This window comes from Brachyhypopomus gauderio, chromosome 7, assembly GCF_052324685.1.
Source record: "Brachyhypopomus gauderio isolate BG-103 chromosome 7, BGAUD_0.2, whole genome shotgun sequence".
In the NCBI taxonomy this organism is placed as follows: Eukaryota; Metazoa; Chordata; class Actinopteri; order Gymnotiformes; family Hypopomidae; genus Brachyhypopomus; species Brachyhypopomus gauderio.
The window spans coordinates 32,479,369-32,488,967 of NC_135217.1; positions in this window are offsets into that span (position 1 = coordinate 32,479,369).

Consider the following 9,599-nt stretch of genomic DNA (forward strand, 5'->3'; position numbering starts at 1 on the left):
CCATCTAAATTAGATAACACTAACCCTATATTTTTTTAGCATGAGAAATGGCAGACTATGCAATCATTACATTAAAACGTGTAATCATAGAAATCATTAAGCTAATGTAAAACCACAGTACTACTACGCTCATGACCAAACTTAAAATTGCCCACAAAAGGTCAGCTTTGGCATATTTAATCAATTTAAATGTTTATAAAATAATGCAGTCCAGCACATGCAATATGCATTTTTAAAATCTTGATTGCTTTTCGCATTTTATTGTGAGAAATTGTGATGGAGGATAATTTATCATTACGCACTTGCCAGTGGCACTTCAAACTCACGTTAAACAAATTATCAAAATGGTGTAGATTTTTATGCACAAAAATATGCTCATATTTTATCAGATTCTAAAAACTGTCTGTAAAGACTGTTTATTTGAGTTGTGGCTTTTAGAACAAGCGCCACATGCTATGAGAGTCTAGAAGAAGAAGAAGAAGAAGAAAACTACGGCCTTCAAGTAGGAACCACTACAGCTGTGGGAGTCAGGACAAGCTGAACTGTCCTCCTGTGTTTAAGATTGAGGATCCTTGCAAATCTACCGTGAGGTCAATCCTGTTCAGAAGAACACTGAAGCTATTGTTCCAGACATGCCTCAACATAATCTGTTGCTTGGCTCAAAGAAGAGTTACAAAGTGTCTCTCAACGTTTGACCCTCTCCAAACCCAAAAATGACTCTCAAGACTCCTTGAACACAAAGATCCGGTGTATTCCAGAGTTCTGACACATGCACTATAACCAGAAAGAAGGTTTGTGTGAGTCTGAGCTCAGTGACTACGTGACATCGGTGGGTAGCAACATACTGCAAGAAGTTAGAGTTGAAGTGATTAAAAAAGTTAAACGGAAATCACCCAGACCTTTTCAGCCTTAACAGTAAATAAAAAAAGCAATAATGCCTTTCAAAATATGCATCTGTAAAAACATGGGTTTAATGTATGGCAGCAGTAGTTAATAATGATAATGTTGTCGATATTAATAATACTGACAAGGAGTCCTTTACAAATGAAGCCAGCAGGAGGTATTTGATGATGCTGCTGATAGTTTTTCCAGTTCTATGTATGACAGCATGCTTTGCTGTACTGACTCAGCTGAAACCCAACATCTATCCCAGGGGTTATCCAGGCACCAACAGGAAGAGTTGGCAAAGTGCCTGGACCTCAATCTGTCCTTACACCTCTTTAGAGCAGCAGAGATCAGAGAGTGTTTGTGGCCACTGTGAAACTACAGGGTCTTCAAAGCCTTCGCTCATGTTTATGCTGCATTCAGAGTCACTCCATCTGTATGTCTGCTGGATGCTCTGACAAGAAACATGGCTGACAAAATGCGACGTTCAGGGGCACCTGAAGCTGTTGCTGAAATTGAGGCTTCATGAACCTGCAGCTCATTTGAGAGCAGCTGTTAAAAAAAACACCACTGACAAGAAAACTGAAGGGGAGAATAATCTAAATATTATTTTGTGTTACCTGCATATTTAATCCGGGCGAGCTCCCGGCAAGATAGCTGGTCCATCTGCTGACAATGCTGAGTGTGAGGGACAAGAAGACAAACTAGGTGAACTAGTAGCTGAGTGCTGGAGAATCATCTGTCCAGAGCCCAGGAGACAGGAGGAGACAGGAGTAAATATTCAGCTGGCTGCAGGTGTGACCCAAGCCAACAGATGTAGTGTTTCTGTTGGCAGTGTCAAACTCGAAGGACTAAGATCCTGCAGTCGTGTGAAAGGCTGCCACTTCTGACACCGCTTCTTCTGACATTCAGCTACCTGCAGGTTCTACTGAAGATGAGAAATATTATAACCCTGTCTGTGTAACAAGTAACGAGTCTCCAGTGACAAACCAGGAGAGCCACGTCATATATTGTGTAGCAGATCATCAAACTGGTATTAAACTAGGATTTAAGATGAGCCATGTATTACTTATTGAAAATGTTTTGTTTTTGTCCACTACTGTGCTGAATCTAAACTGAAATACTAAGGGTTACATGTAGTACATTAGGCATATGAAGGAAGTCAGCTCGAGGTTTTACAAAGGACTTACAATTTGAAATGCTAGTGACCCCAATTTGGTTATTAATATTCTTGGGAAGTTATTCTGCTTACACAGAGAAAGCCTCCCAAAGGCAGAGGCAGACACCTTAACTGTGGAAACCATATTCACTTCATATAAATGCTACGCTCATCCACAAGAAGGCTTTTAAACCATGAAGAGGTGCATCAAAAAAGAACCCCAAACCATTACAAGTGCAATCAGTATGTTCCTTTTTGACAAATGTCTCTCAGAGGTTGTCCTGGACCCATCAATGTGGCTCTGTTCTTGTAGCTGACTTGATCGCTCTGCCTCCGTCATGGAGAGGGTTCTGAAGATTGGAATTGGTACCATTTTCAGCATATTAGCAATAATAATTAGCATAATTTGAGGATTTGAATGCAAATGTAAAATTGGGTATTGCAGCTGTTCTTGATTAAGTGAGGGTGAAGATTCAAGAATTCAGAAGATTCTGAGATGAAGGGAGAATTTGGGCTGAATGTTCTGGCAGTTATGTTTCTGCACCACAATAGAATTCACTCTACTGATTATGATGCCAGTGAAGAAGACATTAGATCTGCATCCATCCATCCATCCATCCATCTATCTATCTATCTATCTATCTATCTATCTATCTATCTATCTATCTATCTATCTATCTATCTATCTATCTATCTATCTATCTATCTATCTATCCATCCATCCATCCATCCATCCATCCATCCATCCATCCATCCAAAGTTCATGCTACAGTGACATTGTATCATGCCAGTAGTGGTGCAATGTTGATTTCCTCTTCTCAAATAATGTATTGAAACAAAAGTAAACAGTGGTGGGTTTACCCCAGCAAAAATGTCAATGTCTCAATAATTTGTCATGTGCTGTTGAACACCATTTAAAGCTTGACAATGATGTCTCACGCTCACAAGTCGACTTATTGTCACTTCATTTGAGGTACCCCAGTCTCCAGCAGCCGTTAACTAATGTGTAGGGCAGTTCTGTATCGACTAGACACACCTGCCCACACTGTAACACCATCCCCAAAGATTTGGAGCTCTCAATGTCTCCAACATGGTTGCAGCCATAATTTCTGCTCAGCGTGAATTGTCTTTCATCAGTGAAGAGCGCTGAGGCCTTGTGGTCCCTCGTCCAACATAAATGCTCCCTGGCCCATGCAAGACAATAACACCTGTGCTTGGTGGTCTGGTCAGGGACCCTTGCAGGTAGCACACAAACCACTCAGGAGTAAATGGTTCTGAATGATCTGACATGACACTTATGTGCCTCTCTCCTCCCTTAAATGTGTCTGGAGTTGTTTGTCATTCATCATCTGGTTCTGCCGGGCACTGTTCACAATGAAGCTGTATATCTGTGTGGACTATGGTCAAAGGACGTCCACTTCTACGCATTTCTGTGACTCTTCCAGTCAGCAATTGGCGACACTTTGTGATACTCTAAGCTCAGTGGCCACTTCTGTCTGAGAACAACCTGTTTGAAGCCTCACAGTGGTGAGGTTCTGTTGATCAGTTGTTAGGTGTCATCTTGGTCTCATGATGTCAAAATGTGAACAGCATGATGAGGAGGGCTGTTGAAATAATAGTTCTAATTGAACCAGAAAATGTGTGGGTCAATTCATGGATCAAACACCTTCTGAAGTTCTGAAGTTTGCTGTTAAGCTCATTGTTAGAGAACAGCGAGTTGTACAAAAAGTACTGAAACATTGAACAGTTGGACCTGTGCATTCTGAAGTTTAGTGAAGGTCAAATTAAGTTCACCTGTAAAGGTTAGAGTGCATTTTAGGTTCATCCTGAAATTTAACCCAAAAGCCAAATATCCCCAAATGTTCATCTACCTTTTCACGAAGCTCCTTGAAGCACATGTGTGTCTGGAGAGGAACATCAGGTTGAGTTGAGTTGGGTTGAGTTGAGTCAGCCCAGGTTGAGTTGGGCTCCAGCGCTTACCATGAAATGCACAGTGTTGGTGCAATACCTTCATCGGCGGAGAGAGTGAAGCCCAGTGAAGCCCAGTGAAGTCAGTGAAGTTAGTGAAGCCCAGTGAAGCCAGTGAAGCCAGTGAAGCCCAGTGAAGTCCAGAAAAGCCCAGTGAAGCCCAGGGATTGGGGGTAATGAATGTGATTCATGGAGTGTTCAGGGTTCTCAACTTCTAGCCCAGAAAAAGAGTCTCAGATGTAGCAATGAGTTCATATTTTTTCCATTTTTATTCTGCCATGATCCCCTCTCCCACACATCTAAACAAATAAAGAAAAAAATCTTTTTCTTTTCAAATTAATTGCAGTTTTTGTAATAAAGCCCACCATCACTTGACACCCAGATTTAAAGCCATATTTAGATCCCCCTTTACTATTATTCTGAAGTTTTGACAGTTTAGAAAATTGAATGAAAAATAAAGCACTTTTCGTATGTGGACCATATAATTTCCAAAGTGAGTGCAAGGCCTGATGGGAAAACCAGGTCATTCATGATGAAATGCCCCTTTGATTTCTGTGACAAAAGGTAAAAGCCTCATTAAATATATAGCCATGCCTCTTTTTGGAATTAAATGTTGAATAATATATCTGAAACTTTCTTTAACCCAGCATGAAATCTGAAGGAAATCTCTTCAGTCCTTGGTTTCTTTAAGATGAATGTATCAAATGAAGCAGAGAACATTTTTGGTGCCATTGATTTATATACACCCTCTCACATTTATAATTTGTGTACTGTAAATTCATGTCTTAGCTAAAATGTCCAAGTATTCTTAGCAACAGTAATGACTGAGTGGAAGGAAGGAATAAAAGATAAATATGGTATAATCACTGATGTCCTTTGAGCTGAGGTTCTGTCACATTCTGTGATATAAAAATAGGTTCTCAACCAAGTGGGTTGCAACCAAACCCATAAACAGAAGATCCGTACTTGTCAAATTCTTCTTACTAAGACCTCAGAAACATACAAGGTGATTTGTAAGAGTCACAGTTCTAGAGTTAGTTTAGTTTCTCTGCCTGATTTATTCAGCAATACCAACATGCTGAGAGTGAGCGTGAGACAGAAATAATGTGTGTGTAGCACTTTTTGTGAACACCATTAGATCTCCTTATCAGCTACACTTATTTCACAGTTACACAGTTGCACGCTGCTGCAGTCTCCTGGGAGTTAAACCCCCAAACCTTTCACTGGCTGAATTAAAATGTATTTATTTAGTGCAACAGGTGCTGTGATAAAGCAGCTTCACAGAGTGGATCCAGGCCCCTAATGAGCACGTTGAAGTCCACAGTGGTGTAGTTCACGCTGAAGAAAAGGCTTCTCAGACACAGTTAAGGAATATTTTCATAAGTCTTAAAAAAGAACTAACAAAAGCCTAATTTTTAGAATACTAAAAAGGAATATGCCATTTGAAAAATCAGTAATAGTCTAGCAGCATAGACTACACAGTGTGTCTGGTTTCTAATACAATTCAGATCCACCCAGCTGAGCTACAATGGTTACAGACATGCTGCTTGGGTCTCAGGTGGACATGTCAACCTCTTGTGCAGGTTGGTTATGGTTATTTTCATTGTCTTCAAAAGAAACTCTTTCACAGTCCATCTGATATGTCCTGCACTCATGCACAGGTTTGTATTTACTGAAGTCTTCAGTTGAACTGTCAGATGCTGTTTCTTAATAAAGTGTTCATAGTCTGGGGCACTTGCTGTTGCTAGAACTCATAAAGATTCATGTTTTGTTTGGCTTTGTTTGACATTCTGTTTACTTTACCAGTTTCTGCTTTGTGTTGTTTAATGTGGCAAGAAGCTGTGTGTTCAAGAACACGAAGGCTTTGGCACTTGAAGGACTTCATTAACACACTGGAGCTGTAGCATCCATCCTGGATCTCCACCTCAGTCTCTTCTGCCATGAAGAACAATATTTATTTTTAATTTCTCTATATTTACACTATATATGAATATGTCCTGGATCTTTATAAATTAAAAGCTAAGCTTAAATTCCATATATAACGTGATATTATATATACCAGTATTTGGTGTCTATGGATGTGAACCGGGTCATCCATTGACATGGGAGTCTGCAATATGAGATGTGGATACACATCACAAACTATCAAGGCCACAGGAGCAGGATGGCTACCAATATTCTGTCTCTGCATAGGATTATAGTTACAGTGCAGCTCCAGTTCTTTGACTGTATGGACACATATAATATCAAATATGGCCACCAGGGGGCAGACTTTTGCTTTTTAGTATGCTTCATCTCCTGGCTGCATCCAATCACATGGCAGTTAGTCTTGATTTTGTAGGCTTTAGGCCTTAATGTCTGTCAGGCTGTGCAACACCACAGCTCACACAGCCTAAAGTGGCTACTTGAAAATACGAATCCTGCAAGATTAGTTTCAGTGGAACTTATTATTTCCAGTTTATTGAATCTCGGGGGTTTCGGCTTTTTGGTGACATCCGTCTCTGTGCGGATACGTGTGATTGCGGACTGGAAGAGAGGCTGGTAGTGCAGTCACCCCGGGGGAGCGGCCACCAACCAGCCTCATCATTAACCACTCGCATTTCTTAGACGAGGCCGTTCCACAGATACATAAATAATCACTTGCTTGACACTTGCTGAATAAGGACAGATCCTGATTGTTTAAGGGTCTAGTATGAAGTGAGTGGAGTCTGTGTTAAGAACAGTTACACAACATCCAAAGCCATGTGAGACTTGGACACCAGGATTCAGGAGCAGACTGGGTCACAGGAGCTGTAGTCCTAACAGGCTTATTGCTGTAGTACATCAGTGGAAATGTCTGAAAGTTAAACATGGCCACTGAGTTCACAACCTCGTGGAGCAGGAACGTTCAGGACTCCAGTCAAATGTCCTTTTCCCTCTGTGATTCACTCTGAATCTCCGGTGTACATGACGTCCCAGACCTTTCAGGCATAGATCATCCACAGGAACGAAAGAGGAGTTTAAGTTCAGGTGGCCAGCTGTCTAGATCTCTCTACTTCCTCCAGCATAATGGAGACACGTTTGTAGTCTGGTGTGAATTTGTTTTGTTGCTTTCCATTTATCAGCATTTTTTAGCATGTCAGTGGTACCTTGTATTTAACAATATACCTCATACCTCACAAACTGTCTAAGCCCAGCAAGACCACGTCAAATGTCAGTCAGTAAGGATTTTTGCAACTGTGTGAAAATACCAAAAACAGAACAATGTCTGGTTCTGTGGTCAAGCAGATTCATTCCTTTCAAACAGATGAACTTCCTGCACACTGTGTGAGACTTAAATATTACATGTAGGTGCCAGGATTGATGAGTAAAACATTCATTTATATTTCAAATCTATAGCTCAACTATTTTAGCTAGCCAGATAGGTTATGGTTTAAATTTTGTATGTCATCTCTTTTCCCGAATGTCCTCCTTTCCGTGTCTTGAAGTAGCCACCCCGACCCACAGCAGTGGATGATACCAGAACAGCACAAGGCAGCACAGACACACACATGCCTAGTGCTTGTCGGTGTGCAAGGGAAAATGGAGTTATTAGATACATATTCTGAATTTAATTTCACAAGCATGGTGCCTGGAGGAAGAGCTTTTTAGGAAGGTATTATCTTGACACCTGAGGTTCCACTGTCTGTGAAAGCATTAGACAACAGGATCATTTTACCCCCAAGGACGCCCACATTTAGGCTTGATTTGTAATAGGAATAGCTACATGTTCTCTCTCCATCCCCCCAGGCAGGAGAGCATGAGGTAAATTTATGTACCCCAACTAATAGAGGTGTTTGACGCAATGAAGCCAGTAGGTATCTGGACAGGGATTTGATGTTTTGGCTCAGTGCTCCAACACATAGGGTTGGAGCTGAATTCTGCTCCATGCTGCTAGGGGTTGGAGCTGAATTCTGCCCAGTGCTGCTTTGCGGGCACAGACACGTCTTTATTGCTCTTCTGGAAAGCAAACAGCAACAGACTCCACGTTCACAACAGGCTGCACCATTGACTGTTCGCTTGCCTGCTTTCTTGAGCATGAATAAATGATGCACCAATGCACAGCTGTTCGAGGAACAGGCCAGCAGCCAAAGGTCCGATTGTTTATGCTTACCAGAAATGAGATTCAAACTGAGACTCTGAGCCTGCTTCATCAAAACGCCGATGTGCTGCAATATTGCAAGACCAATATAGCCATCGAATGTGTTGCTGTCCAATTACATATATGCAATTGATGTAATATATCTTTGACATGATGAAACATGCTTGTTCGGGCTAATTTTGAACAAGCTAGGGAATTCAAAAAGTGTAGACTGACAAATGAAATTATATCATCGAAAGCTGAATGTGTGACTAGCAGTAATGTTATTCCAGAAGCACTAGGGGGAGCAATTAAATGCACATCATACCTTCATGACAACAGCAGAAATGCTTCAGGAGCTGCAATTCACCACTGTGCAAATATATCTAGTGTGATTTCACGAAGAGGCCGAGGAGAACGTGGCTGACTGCAGCCGTGCAACGTTCACAGCAAAGCTCACGGGAGCCTTCTGCCTGATCCTTCACTCCAGCTTCAGAGGAGAGAGGGCGGAGAAGTGGAACGGGCGGAGAAGTGGATCGGGCGGAGCTGCAGACACGTGTGGAGAGTGAGAGGGAGCACACGCCCTGACTGACGGAACGCAAGCAGCCCGAGGCTCCCCAAGAGTCTGAGTTTAAAGGGCCGCAAAAGCCATAATCCCCCCCAAACGCCTCCCCAGGAGGCAGAGAGGTGCGGATTGGCTGTCTGAGATCGTGCGTGTGGAGGGGTGTGCGCTCTGCACCTGTGCAAATGTTCCAGAGCCTTTGTGATGTTAGTAATGAACTCCCTTTCTGTACTAATGGTGTGGTGAAGCCCATGTTGCATGCCATGGCCCAGACTCCTGGAGATAAAACACACTGACGCTGGGCTCTCTGAGCTGTGCATTATGGGAGATGGCAGGTTGCCCTGCTTTGGCAGGGATGCTTTAATTAGCAGGTGGCCCTCAGTTTAATGGATGATGCTGGGTGTACCTGCACATCTGCTACATCAGGACCAGCTACAGAATGACGTAGCCGAGCAAAGGGCTCAGTTAGAGAACGTTTTAGCGTTCTGGTCAGTAATTCTTACATTCAGCTTTTACAAGAGTTGAGGTCAAACTGATCACAAACCCATAGTAAGCAGCTAATATACAGGCTCACAACAGTGTAAATTGGTATGAAAAGAAAGGGTATTGAAACGAGGGGAAAAAACATGAGCTCTCTTGTGCTTTGTGATGGGAACAGTCACACAGCTCTAAAGATTGCAAACAGTAATTTATTGTCCTGGCACCGGAACATCATCAGAATCCATTTGGATGATCTGTGGCACTTGGTAACGGCACCACGGAGACCGGGGGTCATCACTGCCAGTGTTTGTTTAGGCTATGTTGTTGTTGTTTTTTTTTTCTTTTTCTGAATCAGAACATTTAGGAGAACAGAATCCTTTTATACAAGCCTTGTCTTGCAATTTTGTTGCTTTTAGTAACACCGACATCTGCACATAAAAATGATA